The following is a 19918-nucleotide window of genomic DNA, read 5'->3' as shown; positions in this document are numbered from 1 at the left end:
ATTCATATTACAGAGGGATCTATTGTTTGTCAGTTTGCCTCTTTCCTTGTTTCATGTTCTTCTCGTCATTCAGTTATTGATTCAGTAGATATTTACTTAGTCACTCCTCCTTTGTACTAGACTGTTAGGATTACTCCACTAGTCTGTGTCTTGTACTAGATGCTGTCAGAACACACACAGAGTTAGTGCATATCCTACGCTGTTAGTTTACAGCTTGGATGAGAACACAAGTTGTGTTCTCTAGAGACAACATCTTGTTCAGCATGCGAAAAGGTGCCAAATGTATCTCCATAAAAATTGTGTTTCAGCGAAAAGCTAGGTCTAAGAGAGGTTTCCAATAGAACTGACTGTTGGTTAGGGGATTAACAGGCTACAACTTGGAATTATGATACACTTGGAAGTAACTGGAAACAACACAACTTGTCAAAAGAAGAACTCCCCACCAGTACAGCTCTTCCCTCCTTCTCAGTCATGACGAAGCTTGGGCCTCTCTTAGCCTTTGCCCCCAGGTCTGGTTCACAGAAGTGATCCAGCTCTTTAGCTCTGTCAGCAGGCATCCTGCCCAAAGATGCTCAGCTTGCTCTCGTTCTGCATGAGCCAACAAGCCCACTGTGATATTTCTCCTGGTTCCTGCTGCTTATACTGCACCTGCTATTTCTCCGCCATTGAGCTCTGCCATGCTGGCTGTTGTTTCTAATAGTCTCAGATGGTCTTTGTTGTTATAGCTCTCTCTTCTGGATCTGGGAGGTTCTCACTGCAGGGAACCTGTGACCAAGGAATGCACTTGCTCTTCTGGATGGTAGTGAGGTCTTCCTTGATCTCTGTGCGATTGGCCCTTGTATTCCATTTAAAGGCATGGCCATCCCAGCCAGACCACAAACTGATGGTCTTCTTGGTAGATCATAACTTACTCAATTTGCATACCAGTTGACTAATCATTTGCAGGTTTGTGGCCCAGCCAATTTTGGGCAGAATTATAACCCAAGGACGAAAAGGCCCTATGTAAAAGAAACTTGTTGCACTGCATCCTCCATTATCATCTGTTTTACCCTGCTATTCCAGTGTATTAAAAATAATACATATTTGCTAATCTTTTAAATAATTATGTTGCTTGAAATAAGAGATTTCCATAACACTGAAGAACCTATTGACAGTGTAGATATTCAGGAGATGTGAGCTAGTGAGCTAGCATGGTTTAGGGAGAGTTTGCACATTTTGTTCATTTTTATATTTTGAAAATCTCTTTACTTTCAAATTTTGAGGGTCCTTTACTTTGTTGTCCCAAGAAACATGTCTCCTTGAACATACTGAGCATTCTGTAAAATCTGATTACAAACTTGTATTTACAGATGTGTGCCTTTTTTTTAAGGAGCTCTGGTGATTACATGATGGGTTGTTAACCACAGGGTCAGCAGTCAGCAGTTTGAAACCACTTGCCACTCTGAGGGAGAAAGTTTGGTTTTTCTAAGCATGTCAGTATGGACTTCTTATGTGAGATAATAAATTTACACATTGTTGATGTCACATATAACTTAGTATCATTACTTGGACCTGCAAGCATCCTGATCATGGTCTATCAAAAAAGAGAACAAAAAGATTGGGACCAGAAAGGTCCAGCCCCCAGAGTCATCTCTTAGTAGAAATTGGAGAATGTAGAAAGGAAAAAGAAATTCTTTTAGATCATTTAAATACTACACCAAAGATAAGTCTGATCAATTAACTAGAAGCCTAAGTCAGCTTGACTGAACCTGTGACCAGATTATGTTCCCTGGCCAACTGCTGCCTGACTCCTTCAAAACCCCCTGTAGCAGCACATAGTGTTCCTTTCCATATCATCGTGCCCACAGTGGCCTAATTCAATCCCTATATTTGGAATTTTGAACCAGAAGGCTAGAGAGGTAGTGCTAACTAAGTGTAGTGTATATATATATATTCCTACCCCCTCCAGTAATCCCTATGTGATGCAGCAGTTCAGATCCAGCTAGAGAGGTAGTGCTAACTAAGTGTAGCATTTATATATATATATATTCCCACCCCCTCCAGTAATCCCTATGTGATGCAGCAGTTCAGATCCAGCTAGAGGCATCTACTTCTGAAAGACTGCATTCACTGAATACTATGTGGCATCATCATGAGTTAAAAATCAACCTGATGACCCCTCAGCACCAATACTGAGAGTAGCGATACCAGGAGGGGAAGGGGAAGGTGGGAGGAGAAAGGGGGAACCAATCACAATGATCTACATATAACCCCCTCCCAGGGGGACGGACAACAGAAAAGTGGGTGAAGGAAGATAGCAGTCAGTGTAAGACATGAAAAAACATTTTAAAAAAAATTATCAAGGGTTCATGAGGGGAGGGGGAAAATGAGGAGCTGATAACAAGGGCTCAAGTAGAAAGAAAATGTTTTGAAAATAGTGATGGCAACATATGTACAGATGTGCTCAACACAATGGATGTTATGTGTGGGTTGTGAGAAGAGTTATGCGCCCCCAATAAAATGATTTTTTAAAAATCAATTTGATGATAACTTTTTTTTTAATCTCAAAAACCACACTCAATACCCTCAAGTCGATTCCGACTCTTATCAACCATATAGGACAGAGTCTGTAACACTTCATGGGAGTAGAAAACCTTGTCTTTTTCCTGAGGACCAGCTGGTGATTTCGAATTGCTGACCTTTTGGATTCCAGCCCAAATTCATAATCACTATGCCACCCGCCTCGTGATGAGACAAATCAGTGGCACATGAAACCTTGTACATCTCTCTCATACCATCCTCAGTTTTTGATGTTCTACCTTAGGCGACTGCCAGAACTCCAGGCATTACCTCCTTACATGGCTATAGCCAATGGTGGTCAAGGGGCATTTCCTTTCAGAAAAGGGAACTCTTTCCCAGAAGGCCCCTAGCAGACACCCTTTATGTCTGATTGGCCAGAGCTGGGTTGCAAGTCTACTGTAGACCAATCACTGGCATGACTGAATAAGTGAAGTGGGAACAATTGGATTGGCACACTCAAAGCTTATCTCCTAGGCGTGGCAGGGGCTCAGAGTCTGCAGGTTCCACTGCAAAGACGAATGGAGGATGACTGGTCGGTATGCTTTTCTTACAAGGCTGATTACAGATTTTGTTCAGACTTGGGTCTTTCCCACCTCTATATAGAATTATGGAGCCTTCCCTGCATGTTAAAATCTATAGTTCTTGTTGTGAATTCATTGTCTTCATGTTTGATTCCAGAGCAAAACTAATGGTGACCATCATGAATCAATGGCTTGCTCTGTAGAATGTATTATATGACTTGTGATGTGAAGTTAGAGTCTAATGAGGAGCCCTGCTGGTGTCCTGGTTACGAGATGGGCTGCCAGGGACAAAGTCAGCAGTCGATGCCACCAAGTGCTTTGCAGGAGAGAGGCGGGACTTTCTACTCCTGTAAAGGACTACAGCCTCAGAAACTCCCAGAGGCAGTGCTGCCCTGTTCAGTAGTGTCGCTCTGAGTCTTCGTCATCAACTTGCATGCAGTAAGAGTGGAAAAGAAGGCTTTCTTAAAGCAAGTTAGCCAGGAAAGGAAAGGAAAATTGTAAATTCTTTTGCAGTGTCTATGAATGCTGTCCTTTTGTTCGTCTTGCACCAGGACAGAAAAGCACTGGTGAATGCCTTAGTCCTTAAAATAAAGGCAGGTGAAGATGAACAATGCTTGTATTGGCTATTATTCACCCTTCTATGAGTAGAGTCTAATTCACACAGACCGGGTGCTTGTCTCCTCCTTTCTTTACTGTTCCGGTGTGCTCATAGACCTTCTGTGTGGTGCTAAATACTGTTCAACTAAGGGCAACCAGGAAGGGAGGCCTGCAGTGACTACGGAAACCCTCTGGAGCACAATGGTCTGATGGTGCCTGGCGCTGCTGTGATCTGGGGTCTGATTCCACAGCAGCCAGATAGAACAAGAGCGCGTTCAAATGGAGGGAGGTTTGGAAAATAGCTGCTTTGCTTATTTCTAAACTGGCAAAATGTGACTAGTGGTGGGACAGTGCAGAGAGAAATGAGAGATGTTGTTCAGTGGGGCAAGGCTCATGTTCATTTTATTTAGGGTTGGGCAGGGCCAATGGAGCACTAGAATGCCTTTCCTTTAACTTTTTATAAGCTCAAGGGGAAAAAAGGAACAAAGGAAACCCCTCCTCACCACCATCCCTTCTTTAGTTACTGTTTAACTGTCTTAGTCTAGATATGTTGAGTTGGAGGGTAACTAATACCATTTCCAAGTTGGCCCACAGTTTAAATGAGCCTTGGCAGGTGATGAGGTCATATGAGTTCTAGCAAAACAGAGACGCCTTTTTAACTGACCCCTGTGTGTCCCGCTGCAGAGGCTTTAGGCCGTGTTGCAAGTGGATGGGCTCTGGCCGCGAACGCTTTGTGACAGCAAAGGCTGGGGGAAGCCCGAGACTTGTCTGTGAGTCTGAGCTCCCTCTCTGTGTCCCTCCTCCAGGCTGGGCCTCCGGGTGGGACAGGGCTGCTGTGCTAGCTATCCCACAAGTTAAGGAGGAGCCAGGCTTCTGTCTCCTTTCTAGTTTATTGTTGTTCCTCTCATTATGATACATCCTTCTTTTTTTCAATACATCATTGACATTTTTTCTTCCTTCCCTTGCCACAGTTGCCTGTAATTTGGGTGTAGTGTTCTAGGGCAGAATAGTCAGGCTTTTATGCAAGACTTCTGTCTGGCCAGGATTGCCCGGCTGTACATGTCAGCCAGGCATGTGTAATAGGTGCATTTCCATGGCTCACTTAACTGTCGGTGTTGCTGCAATTGGGTCTTCATCTGACAAGTAGCTCAGGCCATGTTCCAAAGCACATTCCAGGTGGATGAAGGTAACAGTGCAGAAAACAAACCGATAAAAGTAATCCCCCCCACCCCCAAATCCAGGGAATGTACTTAGAATCTTAGGGATATGAAAACAAAACAGATGGTCCAGAGGCCATAAAGTGGGGCGGGGGGGGGGGGCGGAGACTGGCAGATTTGAGTGCATGAAAACTTTAAAAAGTCTCTGTGGCACAAATAGAACACAACCGAAAACCCAACCCCACTGCCGCTGTGTCAGCTCTGCCTCAGAGAGTGGCCCGATTGAGGGTCTTCGGGGCTGTCAGTCCTCACAGGAGCTGCCAGCCTCATCTTCCCGAAGGAATCCAAAGACCAGGACGAAAGGTGAAGTAAGAATATGCGTCACCCATCACCAGGCAAAAGCTGAGTATTTCTAAGCACCCAGAACGTGATTAGAAAAAAAATAGCAAGGGTCCCATATTAAAATGAACATTTTACAGAAGGGCACTTGCCAAAGGCCCATGAATATGTGTAAACCTGTCCAGGGAAATGAACATTTAAATGTGGCAATATTTTTGTCATCGATTTGACTGCCCACTGTTGAAGAAGAATCATACTACCCAGTGCTTAGTGGGCTAGGAAAACGAGTGTTGTTTTGCTCTGAGAAGGAGCCCTGGTGGCTCAGTGGGTTAAACACTGGACCTCCCAACTGAAAGGTCAGTGGTTGGAACTCACCAGCTGCTCCGTGTGAGAAAGACGAGGCGGTTTGCTTCCACACACAAACTGACAGCCTCTGGAGCTCTGTACAGCAGCTCTGCCCGGTGCTGCAGGGTCACCTTGTGCCCACGTTTGGTCTTTGGTTTTTCAGGCTCTGATGGAGGAAGTGTGAGCTGCTGTAATATTTTAGTAAATCCACTGGCTATATTTAGTCAAATTTAAGACGCTTGTACCCTTTGCTTCAGTAGTTACATTTTTAGGAAGCTTCCTTAAGCAAACAAAAATGTTAATATGTGGTATAAAGAAATATGTCTAAAGATAGTCATTGCAGCAGTAGTTTTGTTAGCAGTTTAATGGACACAGCCTACTCATCCTTAGAGAATGGGTTGACTAAATGTAGCAGATGGTCAAAAGAGAAAGCTTTGAGTACTATTTTTATACGATTGGCCTAAATGTTTTCTGTCCTCAACTTCTTCTAATTCCTGACTGGATGGCCACTTAAATGCATTGCGTAGATGTCTAGTTGGCATCTTACATTTGATATATCAAAAGGAGAACTGAGTTTCTCCCGTAAGCCTATTCTTCGCCTTGTTTTCTCCATTTCAGTCCATGACATCTCCGTTCTTCAGGCCCCAAACCTTGGCGTTATTCCTGATTCTCATCTCTCTCTACGTTCTTTAGCTAAGCCCTCCTTCTACAGAGGCTCTGCCTTGAGACTGTACCCAGAACCCTCTTCCCACTCCCCCTCCCTGCTGCCTCTGGCCCAAGTGATCATCCCCTCTTTTCTGGGTTGTTGCCACTGTCTACCTGTTCTGCCTTAAAACCTCTCGACAGTAATGGGTATATTTCTCCTCACCTGGGGGGTCCTCCAGTGGTTTCATAGCCGGCTCTCTCTAATCACTCTACCCTTCACCCTTTCTGTTCCGGCAGACTGGCCTCGTCACTCCCTTCTGAGACCATTTCCATTTGCTAGTCTGTAACCTGGGAACGTTCATCCTCTGCTTTCTGCATAGCTCCTGCCCTCACTTCCTTTAGGTCCCTGTTCACAGGTTGCCTTATTAGGTAGAGACGCCTCCTTCACTACTACCTACCCTGTACATGCCTCATTCTTCCCAACGCCCCCTAGTCCCATTCTCTTTTCTCCTTCATAGCATTTATCCCTGTCTAATAATTTCTAAACACACACACACACACACACACACTACTTTTTGTCAGAGCTGCATGGGCCATATCCCAAGTGCCTGGAACAGTGTGTGTGTGATACATAGGGAATGCCGCCTAAAGTAAGTGACTTTTTTTAGTGCATGCGTATATTATGAAAATAAACCACCCAAATGCTGATTAAGGAGTAAAGAATCCCACTTAAAAAACAAATACAGTTCCAAACAAAAAACCTCATTTGAATTGTCCTTCTGATTGGTGGAATTCATTTTCCGGCAGCAGTTCCTAGTTTGAGCTGCCAGGCATGTGTCTGGTCACTTGCTTTACAGAGGGAAACCCTGAGCAAGAAAAGTCACCTTAGAAATTCCGCTGGTCCCCAGGCAGCCCCATTTGCTTGGTTTGCTTTTCAAGGGTTCTGCGTATTTGTGAAATACCATAAATCAGAGAAATACACACGGTGTATGCTAAACATCCTCCTGTATCTAGTGGCTACCAACATTCCTGCATTGTGTTAGCTGCCCTACCCAAATATGTGTACTGCTTCTTTTGTGATCCTCAATGTGTAAGTGTACTCCACTGGACCAGAACCCAAGCTCACTGCTAGAGTCCATGTCAGCTCACAGCGACCCTGTAGAACATGGCACAACTGCTTTTGTGAGTTTCTGGGAGTATAACTCTTTATGGGAGTAGAAAGCCCTGTCTTTCTCCTGAGGAGCACGCTGGTGGTTTTAAACTGTTGACCTTGGGGATCAAACCCCAATACATACTGGCTTATGCCACTAGGGCTTGTATGTATACACTCACCCACCCACCCCCGAGCCCCCCACCCCCACCCTACACAAATGAAAGGAGCTACTAACAGGAAGATTGGCAGTTCAAACCCACCCACCTAATGGTTCCATGGGAGAAAGGCTTACTCATCTGCTCCCAGAAAGATTATAGCCTAACAAATCCTATGGGGCAGTTCTGCTTTGTCACATGGAATCACTGTGTCAAAATTGACTTGTGGGCACCTAACAGTAACACTACCAAATGAGAACCTCTCTGACTGCATCTGTACGGGATGATTGTACTCGCAGTGCCATGCCAACCTTCTTACTCATGTTTGACCTATGGTTCACCCTGAGCTATATCTTTTTAAAATTATACGACCGATAAAATTCACATGCAACTCACTCATTGAAGCTGTACATTTCAGTGGTTTTCAGTTTCAGAACATCTCAGTCATTCTAGAAGGACAGTCTATAGTCATCAGCAGTCATTCCTCATTGTCCTCCCACTCTTGCCCTCGACCTTGGCAGCTACTGAACTACTTTCTGTCCCTACGTTGGCCTCTCTTAGATGTTTCATATCAATGGAGTCTTACATTATGCAGTTTTTCTTGATTGGCTTATTTCACTCAGCATGTGTTCAAGGTTTATTCATGTAGCACATATCAGTACTTCTTTCCTTTTGGTGGCCGAGTAATATACCATTGCCTGGATATACCATGTTTTATGTGACTCTTCAATTGTTGGTGGCCCTTGGAGTTGTTTGGGGGCTGCTTATATCTTTTTGCTATTATGAATAAACACTGCTAAAAATACCCGTGTACACATTTTTATCTGGATATATATTTTTTATTTCTTGGGGATAGACCTAGAAGTGGGATTTTGGGGTCATATGGTAACAATATTTAAAGTTTTGAGGAGCTGCCCAAACAGCTGGGCCTCTGAGAAAGCTTCTAAAACTGCACATCTCTACAAAAGTGTGTCTGCCTCATTGGGCTGTTGTGGGACTAAATGAAATTAAAACATTGAAACTTTTGGAGTAGTTCTTGGTATATAGGAGGTAGTAAATAAGTGCTGTCCATTACTGTTGTTGTTATTGATTCAGTGGGTTGATCCACGTGAATGAAAAGTTCAAAATCAATGCAGTGCTTTTCGTGTCAGAATCACCAAAGAAATGTTTTAAAAGCATATATGTCTGGTGTCCCTTCCTACATTTTCTGATTCCGATGACTGGGAAGGACCCCAGCTATGTCTCTTTAGAAAATGTTTCCCAGGGGAGTCTGGTGCCCATATTCTGCTGTGAATGGTGGCTGTCAGGGCTCCATTCTGGCTGTTGACTCCTCTAGGAAGCTGTCAGGCTTGCCTGTGTTCTCATCCTCTGTGCTCTCATAATGTGCTGGGCACAATTGTAACTTTGGAGTTCCTTTGTAATGTAATTGCTAAATCTATCTCCCGGGACATAGAGCTTGGGTAACCTTGCATGAATGGATAGATGGATGGATGGATGAACAAATGAATAACTAGCTCATTCAGGGATTCTGCCTCATAGAAGAAGCCTTTCCTAATTCACACACTCCCTCACTTTATTGTCTTGATATCTGCTGCTGCTGTGGTTAGTTGTCAATGAGTCACGTCTGACCCATGACAGCCCCAAATGTGACAGGGCAGAACTGCCCCAGAGTCGTTTCTTGCCTATAATCTTAATGGAAGCCATTTCCAGGCCTTTTCTCCTGCTGTTCTTTTGATTATGTTGTTGGAGTTCTTGTCAGGTGCCATGGAGTTGGTTCCGACCCGTAGCAACCTTATACACAACAGAGCAAAAGCCTACCTAGTCCTGCGCCATCCTCGAAAGTGTTCCTGTGCTTGAGCCCATTACTGCAGCCACGGTGTCCATGTACCTCATTGAGGGACTGCCTCTTTTTCACTGCCCCTATACTTTACCAAGCATGGTGTCTTAAATTTAAAATTTTAAGTGATACCTGTTTTCTTAAAAGAGAAAAATTGACAAATGTCTATGATTCCAAAGATAAAGTAAATGGATCCCAATGCAAGATTTTTTTTGTCTGTAACTACAAAATGTACTGAACTCTGAAAAGATTAAAATGAATCACCTATATTCAGGAAACTTCCAGAAGCATCACTTCTTGAATTATGATCTACAATGACATTATTCAGTACCATCCAGGCTAAAGTAATCAGTGAAATGTAATTTCAAGCCTGGGAGGATGTCTTCTCATTAAATTATACCCAATGAAGAATGTTTGTGTTGTTGAGTAGGAGAGGGAAGTGATAAGAAGTTCTTTGAAAACACTTAGAAAGTTTCATATTACATTAGAAGCACACACTTATTGTTGATAATTTAGAATAAAGCCCAAAGCAAAAGCAACACATCACTCACTGTCGTTGAGTCGATTCTGATTCTCAGTAGGGTTCCAAGCTATAAATCATTACTAGAGCAGACAGCCGCATCCCCCCCCCCCCCAACCCCTCTCCGCAAAGTGGCTGTTGGGTTTCAACCACCAGCCTGTGGTTAGCAGTCCAACAGATACTCTTTACATGTACCACTCCAAACGAAAAAGCAAAAACTCTTGTTATTACTTTGGCATATATCCTCTAAGTGTTCTTTTTTAGCATAAACATAGCTTTAAATATAACCAGAAATATCATACATATTACTTTTTGAGCTCATACCTAATCATAAGCCCTAATCTAAGAACAGTTCTTATGATGTGGCCTTGCTCCATACTTGCCTTCATGATGTAATCCCTGAAGATATGAGTACTATAGCACAGTGTGATAAAGAATTCAGATGATGCCATGCCATCAAAAATAATAGCATCTTGGATCTTAAATGTTTGTCTTAAAACAAGCAGCCAGCAAGTGAGATGTCAGATAAGTCCACATGGAAGGAGCACACCAGTCATGTGATCCAAGGATTACAAATAATAAAATCCAAGATCATAGGAAGAAATTCTGTTAGAGCCTGAATTCTGAGCACATGGTTTGCAGAAGGCTATGGATGACAGTGAAAGCCCCAGATCCATTTGCAGAGTCCCCATGTGGATTAAGCCTCAATTGAATTCCCTTGGACCATCAACTAGAGATGGGAGTAGTCTTGCTATCAGATAGACTGCAGTAAAAAGTGGATTACTGCAGATATCGTTAGGTTAATTAACATCAATTTTACCCCCCTTTGGCCCATTGTAAATTTGTTCTATTTTCTGTTATCTTCTGCTTTATTTTGGATTGAAGTTTTTCTGGATTTTATTTTTATTTTTTGTGTATGATTTTCTTTCTATGAATTCCAGGATAGGTATCTGTAGAAACAATTACTAGATTAATAGTTTCTTAAGGTTATGACAGAAAAGGTTGGAGGATAATGGGGAGCTAACAATGGAACAGAAATAAACAAAATGTTCTAAATTGAATGTGATAGTGATTGTGCAACACTTTTTACTGTATTTAAACTGTTAAATTGCATAGTACGTGAATTATATGTCAATAAAATTATTTTTATTTAAAAGTTAATTAATAAACCTGAATCTAGATATTTTGAATTCTTGGAAAATAACTTTCTTTTACTATAAATACTTTAAATGTTAAATCAGAAATAGAGACGTTTTGATCCAATCATTTTCTCTCCTTTCAATTATTTTTACCTTTTACTATAATTTGGGTGAAAGGTTACAGAGCAAATTGGTTTGCCATTTAACAATTCATGCACAGTTTGATTCATCGCGCTGATTATAAACCGCACCTCCCCACCCCCCCCAGTGGAACAGCACTCGCCCCACTTTCTCCCCGTGCTTACCATTTCTACTTACACCTCTTGTCTAGCTCTCCTTTCCTCCTAAGCTTTATCCCCAGGAAAATGCTGCTCTTTTGATCTCAGTGGTTGATGCTCAGAGATAGCAGACCTCCCTGCTGTTGTTGCTTGCCTTATAGGCCTGTTTAGCTGAAAAGTGGCTATGGCGGTGAATTCCGTTTCAAGGCCCTGAGCCTTAAGGGTGCTCATCCCACTGCTAACTTGTTCTTTTTCTTCTTTTTCATGATTTTTCTACCACTGTCCCAGGACCGTCTTTCAAAGCTGCTGGTCATGGTAGCCGGGCACCATCTAGTTCTTCTGGCCTCAGGGTGGTTGGTGCTTTCTGGAAAGAAAGTAGAGGGCAGGACTTTGCTGTGGCTTCATGTAACCCTTTCACAGCTAAATGGTTCTCTGTTTCATACTTTTGTTGGTACTCTGTTTTCAGTAGCGGAAGGTCATGGTGAAATCAAAGGGAAAACATTTTTGGGGCGTGAGATGGATTTTTACACAAGTGTGTGGGACATCTATGTCTTAAATGGACTCCAGTGGTAGGATTGATGGGTGAAGCCCATTTTCTTCAGATTCACATAGTAACATGGATCCCGCCAGGCAGTGGCATATTCTACAACTGGGACAACAGCTTCCCAATGGGTCGAGAGGCTGACAGGCTGGGTGGCTGAAAATGTTGGTGGGTGATATATGTCCCACATGTCACGAAAAGGTTACAACATCTCAGCTCCTCAATGTCTATTCTATGGCTTAGGATAGAGGGCTTTTTATTCCCTTTTGGGCCAGCCTCTGGGTAGTGGTTGCTTTCCAAGAAGGTTACAGTTAAAATGCTTAATCTCTAAAGAGGGATAAGATTATTATACGTGGTGAATTGTGGCATGTGGAGAAAATTAGGAGTAGGTTTCTGTTTCCAATGAGAATTCATGTTTTATTTCTGTTAGTGCATCTAGCACAGATTGACTTATTTCCTAACTGGGCCTGTCTCGGTTATCGCTTCCCTGATTGATATATCCTATCTCCATCCCACTCCATTCCCCCCACCATGGATGCTGAGGCCTTGGAAGGTCCATGTGCTCCCCCAGTCGGTCTGAAACAGCTGCCATATTTTTCCACACTCCATATATCCACCTCAATCACATGGACCCACACCTGACCTACGGAAATGATTGAATCAAGCAGTGGGGGTATAGCAACAATAAAAAGAAACTCACTGCCATCGAGGTGATTCCGACTCATAGTTCTCTGCTGGAATGGTTGGCAAAAAAAACCTAAAATGTGTGCATTATGTGCAAAATATGGTTGTATATTTCACCTCTCCCCACTTTAATATGGGTTTATAGCTTTGGAAATGAGCCCAGATGACACAATGGTTAAGTGCTCCTCTGTTAACCAAAAGGTTGTCAATATGAACACCAGCCACTCCAGGTGTAATGGTTAGGGATCATGTTAACTGGACACTTGTGGCTAACGATAGGGGTGTAACCCAACCTATCAGTCAGGCTGACGTCTGGTGACTCCACCGTGGAGGTGTGCTCCTCAGGGTCAGAGAAAGACCCTGAGCAAGACTGAGCTCTCTCTCGCCCCTTCGCCTTCTGCGAGAGCTAAATCCTGTCTCTGGTCATCAGATTCTCATTGTGTAACCTGCCGATTTCAGGAGCTGTTGGAGCAGGCAGATTCATCAATCGACCTTAGATGCTTTTATCTGTGTATCCACCAGCCTATGACACTCCCCCTAGCCCGCCTTCTTATTCTCAAGCTTCCACAGTGTGTTAGACAGGCTTCTCTAGAGAGATAAAGCCAAATTGCTGATAATTTAATATATTTATTTATAAAGATAATTAGATATATAACAAGAAATGAACTAACTGTTAAATCATATACAGATAAATAAATAATACAAGAAATGATCAGTTAAATTATAAAGCACTACAAATGGCTCAGTGCAACTCACTCCCATGAGAGAGTGTTGTGACAGACTAGCAGTCCTTTAAGTCTGCTGCCAGATCTTCCTCTATTTATAGAGAGAGCTAGGATATCTCAGCACAGCGGCCAACCACAAGGCAGATCACCAACTGTCAACCAACCACCAGTCCCAACTTCCAGTTCCCAGCTCCAGAGATGTCTTAAAGGGACCTCAACTTTCAACGACACCGTCCACAGGCTAGGCATCCCACAGATAGTGTAGCCTATAAATTGAGGCACAGAACAAGCAAGGCAGCCGCACACTGGTCTGATGATCAAAGAGCAAGAGACAAGAAAGGCGAGGCTCACCGAGCCATTTATCTCTCCACCCTTCAGTTAATCCCACTTGTGTTTATCGGCCAGGCTGGCACAATAAACTATCTCAATCCACCCCTTGCCAACCTGGCACCTGTACACAATTCTTTAGCCATATATACTTATATAATTTACAGTTATTGATGAAATCACACTTATACTTATCAATCATCTATCATACATATAAATGAAAACAAAGTCCAATTGTATCTTATATATCATACCTGAACAAAGGAAAGATATGCAATAAACACATAAAAAGAAAATACATTGACAATTACAAACCTCGCTTTTGCAATTGATCACGTGGTCGTAATTGGTAGGTAGAACTACCTTCTACTACTACCCATTCTGTATTACCTTTGCCCTCAGCTCGCACCTCAGCTGACTGTGATTTTTTGCCTGGTGGGGTGACCCAGACCTTCATCCCTGAGGGGTCTGGGTCATTATAAGCCCTGTCAGGATTGGGTTGCTGTAATTTACCATTTACTTTAATCACAGGGCATGGTAGCACTAAGAGTTGGCCTATGGGATCTCCTGGATTCCAGACATATTCTTCTTTACCTCCATTATGTAACACCAATCCAATTTCTCCTTGGTAATCTGGATCAATCACACCACTTAGTAGAGTGACACCCTTCCTGACCTGTTGATCCAAAGGCATGAGAAGCCCAAAGTGGCCAGGGGGCATTCTCAGCTGCCAGTTCAGTGGAATCTGTGCTGTGTTTCCAGGTGAGAGAGTTCCTTCCTTCGGGACCAGGACCTCCAGACCTGAGGAACACAGGGTTGGACAGGAAGTAAAAATGCTGCAAGTGGATCACTAGGAGTAATAGTGAGTGGTGCCACTGCACACAGCTACATGTGTCAGGAGAAGCCAGGCTTGAAACAGCCTATGACACTCCCCCTAGCCTGCCTTCTTACTTTCAAGCTTCCACAGCTACACGTATCAGGAGAAGCCAGGCTTGAAATGGACTGGATTTCCTACTTCTACTGTGCAAGCAATTTCTCCATGAGTCAATTATGATCCAAACGAATAGAAGCATCACTGGTTTTGCTTCTCTAATAAACCCAACCTAACACGCGAAGGCAGAAAGATGTGAAGGCCAGTCGGTCGACTTCTGTAAAGATTTGTAGTCTCGGAAACCTGTGGGCGGTTCTGCTCTGTCTTGCGAGATCTCTCTGAGTGGGAATTGACTTGATGGCACTGGGTTCTAGCATTGTCTTTTTTCTACGACAACTTTGGCAGACGTTGGTGATACAGTGTACATTTCTGACATTTGCATTTGATTACCAAAGAGGTTATGTGAGTCACAATTGTCTCTTGCATTTTCTTAAAGCAGTGGTCTTGCTTTGAGAACTTACTCTCTACATCTGCTCCGTACCCAAGCAGGTGCCCGGGTGCTGTGGTTGCCCAGAAAAGGAAAGATCTGTGAAGGATGCAACATCCTCGGTAGCATCTGAGCTGACCTTAGAGGGATTGCATGTGCGTGTAGTACTTTGTGCCAGAGGATTAGGTTTCAGTCTCCTTGAAGGGGTCTTCAATGAACTAGAGGATGTCTGTATTTAGTTCTCCAGAGTCATGTATAACAAGTATATGATCACGTCACAGGTTTATTGAGTTTTTAGAATTTTCCCTACCACAGCCCCTCAGGTAGGTTTCTAACTTATAATCTATGAAAATTATTTTAAAGCATTTACTAATATGACAGTTGGTGATTCTGAGTGTTGAAAGTAACTGAATCACTGCAGCTGATCTTATCCTGACTAATGGCATGCTAGTGACTCAAATGACAAAGTCCTCTCCCCTCCCATTCCCCATGCCAGGGTTTCTTATGCTCGCGGTGAATCAGTCATTGTATCTGGGCTATCGCGTCTCCAAGAGAATACATGGTTTAGGCCCATGATAAAAGTCGTCTGCCCCTGAACTGAGGCGCACCACTTTGCACTCGTACCACAGAGGTCTTTATCTGTTTCTTTAATTTAGAAGGTCGAGCTGAATGATGGATTAAAGTTGGACAGTCACACGTGGGGTGAAGCAAGTCGGGGCTTGATATGCTCAGAGAAAATGATATGCTCAGAGATGCTATGCTGCAGCTTCCAGCGGGAATCCAGCCTGCACTGTGTGGGAATGGGTCCATCCATTTTTAGCTCTTGAAGTCTTCATGGGAGAGCTGTGCCTTTGATTCCCCCCCCCCCTTTTTTTACTTAGTCAAGTTGAATAAAGACACTCCATGGACTTTTTCTGATTGAAAAAAAACGTAGCAGGAAGGAAAAAAGAAGTTACTTTTAAGAACTGGTTCTGGTGGGATGCAGAAAGCCTATTCCTCCTCACGCTTCCATTGAGGGCAACGGTGGCACATGCCTGGAACACAGGGAATCGCTGGGTGAGGACTCTGAACAGCATCTAGTGGCCGTGGATTGGGCAAGAAGACTGTTGGGCAGGCAGGGAGTTTACCATTTTTCTCTCTAGAGGCAGGCACAGCTGTGGGCGTGTGTGGCTGGAGGACTAAGGAGAGACCCCGTTACACGCCTTCTCCCAGATGTTTAGCCCCATATAACAAATCGGTTGGATAAATTATGTAATAAATACTGCTCTGCCATCAAGTTGATTTTGACTCACTGCAACCCTGAAGGAGGGAGTAGAGCTGCTGCTCATGGTCTCGAGGCTGCCAGTCTTCACAGAAGCAGATACCCCCACCTGTCTTCTGTGGAGCAGCCGGTGGGATTGAACCACCCACCTTGCAATCAGCAGTCCAACATTTAATCCCTGGCACCACTTAAAACAGCAACAATCAAAAGACCTCTCAAACTTAATGCTATTGAGTTAATTCTGGCACATAGTGACCTTATAAGACAAGGTAAAACGGCCACCATGAGTTTCCGAGATGAATTGACAGAGCAGAAAACTTTGTCGTCCTCCTGTGGAGTGGCTAGTGGTTTCAAACTGCTGACCCTGTGGTTAACCCTCTATGCCCCGAGGGCTGCTCTAGGGCTCCTTATTTAAGAAGTATTTGGGATATGACTTGGGAACAGACTTGTTCAGCCATAGAAACTGGAGGATAGCCTAGTTACGTTGTGGGAGGCTGGGGGGGCGGGGGGCCAAGAGCTAAGTCCAGCACTAGGAAATTCTCTGTGCTGGGAATTGTAGAGGACCGTGGTATGGTATTCTGAGTAGTTTGGTACAATTTAGCTCCATCATACCAAACTTTCAGTGTCTGCTGTACTCCACAGCCTGGATTGATAGTACTTAGGAGACAAAAATGGCTACGGGAGAGCAGCATACAAGAGCAGCTAGCAATCTGTGAATGAAGGTGAGTGTTGCATGGGAAACCAGAACTGGGGATTCAGTGTGAATATAGAATCTTCAGAAAGGCAGAGTAGATCGCTGTATTCCTACAGTATGGTGTCTCCCCACCCCCACTAATGTTCAAGAAAAATGTGATCTTAGATTAGACACTGAGGAAACTCAGACAGCTGACATTTGATTAATTTTAGTTTAGTTTTATTAGTTACAAATTTTGTACCAAGTTCAGCCTTTCACTTTTTTTTTTGTATTTCCTGTACACTTTCCACCCAATTGTTTATAATACTAATAATGTTAAGCCATTGGGCATGTCTGCCATCGGGGAAAAAAAACACTGAGAGAAGAGTCCGTATGCTATTACCCGTATGTAGATTAGCACACTGTAGGTTACTTTTTTGCCCATTAAAAATCTATCCAGTCCTTCGTGAGTGAAGACGGCAGAGCCTAGTGAGGTAATGGGCTTTGAAGTCGGATAGACCTGGGTTCCAGTCCTTTCTTTCATGAGTTGTGAACTTTGGTCAAACTGCCTACTTGTTCAGAGCTGGTTCCAGGTATAGTGATCCAGCCTCATAGGGTGGTTTCCAGGGCTAGGTATCATGTAGGCTCATATCATCTGTGTTAGTCCAGGTTGACTAGAGAAACACATCCAGAGACACTCATGTTTACAAGAGAGAACTTTATATCAAAGAGCAATTTTATATTAAGAAGACATCCCAGCCCAATCCAGATCAAGTCCATAAGTCTGATATTAACCCATATGTCTGATACCAGTCTATAAATTCCTCTTCAGACTCATACTACACATGCAATGACACCACATGCAGGAAGATCACAGACTAGTAGGTAGAAAGTCTTGTGGATCCAGTGGTAGTGGAAGCATCTCAGCACTGGCATGGGTCTCCATGTGGCTCCTCCAGCTCCAGGGCTCTAGCTCCATCACTGTATCTCCATGTGGCTTGTCAGGAGGAAGACTTAAGCAGAGAGTATGGGTCTGGCCTCCAGTGAGCTATTTATTTCCAGAGTGCCTCCAAATGAGATCATCAAGCTGCAACTTGATTGACAATCTAAACTCCATCCCTTCACTCTTAAGTTTCAAGTTGACGCCACATCTTCCTTCTCTGTTGCCCTCTTTTAGAGATCTAGTGCTAAATTTACCATTAACTGAAAAGTAGACAAACTATAGTGAGCTCAACTGAATGGATGGCTTACTCTAAACAGCCTTCCAGATTTGCCACCGGTCTGCCCTTGTTACCGTTGCTTGCTGAGATGTGACCAGCATCGCTAAAGACTTCTAAAGGCTCTTAAGGTGTTGTTGCCACGAGAGGATCAGATCAGGAATATTCTTTCATCCTCCAAAAGTGCAAACGTTTCTTCAGTGTGTTTAATTATTTAACGTGTGGGTTGAGATTCTGTCATGATCTGCAAAATACAGCATTCTAGGCTTGACAGGAGGAATCAGAAGAAACTGCATACGGAAAGTTCAGTATACTCAACCAGGGCAGGGGAGGGGTGTATTCAGTGCCGGGTGTGAATGGAGCATTCGTCAGCACATTGGCCTAGCCTAGGAGTTGACTCTGGAAGGCGGGAGAGACAGGTTCCCTAGCTGGAATCAAATGGAATCAAAACCTGTGACAGGTTCCCTAGCTGGAATCAAATGAACTTGGGTTTCTGGCTAGAAGAAATCAAATAAGTTGGACTTGATACGGTCACTGGTTTACTTGTCCACAAATCTTTAATCTGCTGACCAGGCTGTGTGTTTTGCTGTGATCATAGTGCTTTGATGTCTGTACTGGGAGCTGAACAAGAATGGGCTTGAAGATAGCTTGACCAGACTGGGAGTCACTGGGAACTAGAATCTGGGTATGGGCTTTTGTAGCTACGGCTGTAGTATTCAAGAGCTCTCTTGACAGATGTGGGGTGATGGAATCTGGCGCAGGTCAGATAGCATGTCTTGTTAGGGTTTGCATACTTCTAGGCAAGAAAGGTTAATCATGGTTGGCGTCAGGTGGGTACTGGGCTGTCGCTATGAGCCTGGAACATGGTCCTGAAATAGGGCTTGTCCACGCCCTGGAACATGGTCCTGGAATTGGGTCTGAAGAGTAGAGGCACAGGTGAGGATTCTCCGTACCCTAGGCTCCTTTGGTAAGAATTCCATTGTTTTTTCCCCTGAGGATGATTCTTAGTGTCTGGGTCAAAGTGCAACTTTGACCAAGACCTAATACTACCCCCCAGGGTTTTCTAGCCTATGATAATTTCAGGAGCAGATTGGAACCCCCAGCCTTTGATTAGCAGCCGGATGCTGACCTATTGTGTCACCAGGGTGCCTCTTGAGTGCCTTTCTTGTCTGAAAGTTGCCCATTTTTCCTCTCTTCAGATTTGATTCGTTGTTGACTGGGAGATAGGCATCTCTTGTAGAAGTCACTTTCCTTTAGAATTTCTGGTACACTGCCTTCTCGTTTTCAGGGCCGCTGCTGAGAAATACAATACTCGTCTGATCCCTGGTTTGTACAAACTGGGGTTTGTTTGTTGTTGTTGTTGTTGTTGTTGTTTTTGCCCCATTACAAACTTTTAGAATTTTTCTTGGTTTTATGAAATTTGAAGGTGAAGTGATCTGTAGTGGGAATTTTATTATTCATCGTTCTGGGCACCTAACCACTCTTTTAGCATGAAACACATGTCCTTTAGTACCAAGAAATGTGCTTGTTTTTTTTCTTGGATGATTTTATGCCTCGTGTCTTCTCCATTCTGTTTTTGGAAGCCCTGTGTTTTAGGTGTTGGACCTCTACAAAAACAGCTGTCACAATCTTTTATTTCTTACACGATCTATTTCTTCAGAGTTCATTTTCTTCTGCTTGTTTTGCCCTTTGCCTTTGATATTAAAATTTTTCTCACATATGTAGTGATCTTTGGCGTGCCTTTTATGTTCAAGAATGAGACACTAACACCGAGTGCAGCAGTGTGTGCGGAAAAGACTTATCAACTGCTGAAAATCTGAACGTGTGACTGAGGGACTCACAAAGGTGGCTCTGTTTTCCTTTGGGCCACTTTTAACTTGAGCAGTC

General features: G+C 43.5%; 1 protein-coding gene across 2 annotated transcripts in view; it reads left to right on the top strand.

Annotated features, from left to right (window-relative positions):
* HERC3 (HECT and RLD domain containing E3 ubiquitin protein ligase 3) overlaps positions 1-19918 on the top strand; it is a 108799-nt gene that overhangs the window by 27065 nt on the left and 61816 nt on the right. The window lies entirely within an intron of this gene.

The sequence above is a fragment of the Echinops telfairi genome, unplaced genomic scaffold (assembly GCF_000313985.2).
Source record: "Echinops telfairi isolate 266 unplaced genomic scaffold, ASM31398v2 ScPeMD7_7468;HRSCAF=8506_0, whole genome shotgun sequence".
Classification (NCBI taxonomy): Eukaryota; Metazoa; Chordata; class Mammalia; order Afrosoricida; family Tenrecidae; genus Echinops; species Echinops telfairi.
The sequence above is the reverse complement of the archived record's forward strand: the minus strand, read 5'-3'. Positions and strand labels throughout refer to the sequence as shown.